This window comes from Chaetura pelagica, unplaced genomic scaffold (assembly GCF_000747805.2).
Source record: "Chaetura pelagica isolate M959 unplaced genomic scaffold, ChaPel_1.0 scaffold655, whole genome shotgun sequence".
In the NCBI taxonomy this organism is placed as follows: Eukaryota; Metazoa; Chordata; class Aves; order Apodiformes; family Apodidae; genus Chaetura; species Chaetura pelagica.
Window position 1 is genome coordinate 265,916 of NW_009953225.1, and position 1,127 is coordinate 267,042.

Here is a 1,127-nt window from a genome sequence, read left to right on the forward strand (position 1 = left end):
CCTTTTTTTCTGAGAGGCTTTCACAGTATGATCTGACATACATACTGGTCAAGGAACAGAGGTAGGAGCCCAGATCTATTACTGGTCAGGAACTAATCCAAATGGAAGGAGCTGTCACCCGGGTCATGCCATGGAAATAAAGACTCAGCTAATTCAGAGCAATGCAACATTTAATGAAGAATCATTATAGAATAGTCTGGGTTGGAGGGGACCTTAAACTCATCCAGTTCCAACCCCCCTGCATGGGCAGGGACACCTCCCACCAGCCCAGGCTGTTCCAAGCCCCATCCAACCTGCCCTTCAACACTGCCAGGGATGGGGCAGCCACAGCTTCCCTGGGCAACCTGGGCCAGGCTCTCACCACCCTCACAGAGAAGAATTTCCTTCTAAATGTCTAACCTAAGTCTCCCCTTTTCCAATTTTAATCCCCCCTTGTCCTGTTACTCCCTGTCCTTGTCCAAAGTCCCTCCCCAGCTTTCCTGCAGGCTCTTCAGGAAGGTGCTCCTTGGAGTGTTCTCCTCTCCAGGCTGAACACTCTCCTCTCTCCCAGCCTATCTCCAGAGCAGAGCTGCTCCAGCCTTGGATCATCTCGGTGGCCCTACATTAGTGAACACTAGTTTATATTATTCCTCTTCTCTCAACAGGACTGGATGTGAGTGCAGCTGCTCTGGCCACTCTAATTGTACCAGGATCTTCTCCCAGAGCATCCCTCTCCGCGGGGCTCGGCACTGCAGACGGACACACAACCCTCAGAGCCTGCAGGTAAAAGCTGACTCTGCATGTTTTACCTTCTGCTGGGGGATTTGCTGCCCTTTCCTTTATGTTCAACCACCAGCACAGGTGAGAGTGGGATCCTGATTTAGATGACATGTGCTTCAGCAGTGGGTTTTTACTGCTCTTCTCACCTTTTTGGACATTTGCTTAAAGCCTAACAAAGGTTAACAACATTGAGGGGTTTATTTCACTGCCTGGAGCAAACTGTTGTCCTGGTGTAGCCCTGAAGTTTTTAAAAATGAGTTTCAGAACTTGCTCAGACACTTGGGGACTTTGCTTTGGCCTGATGAAGTTCAGGTCAAGACACTATTAGGGCCTCACACTGTAAGTTTCTCGCTCTCAGCCAAGAGCGG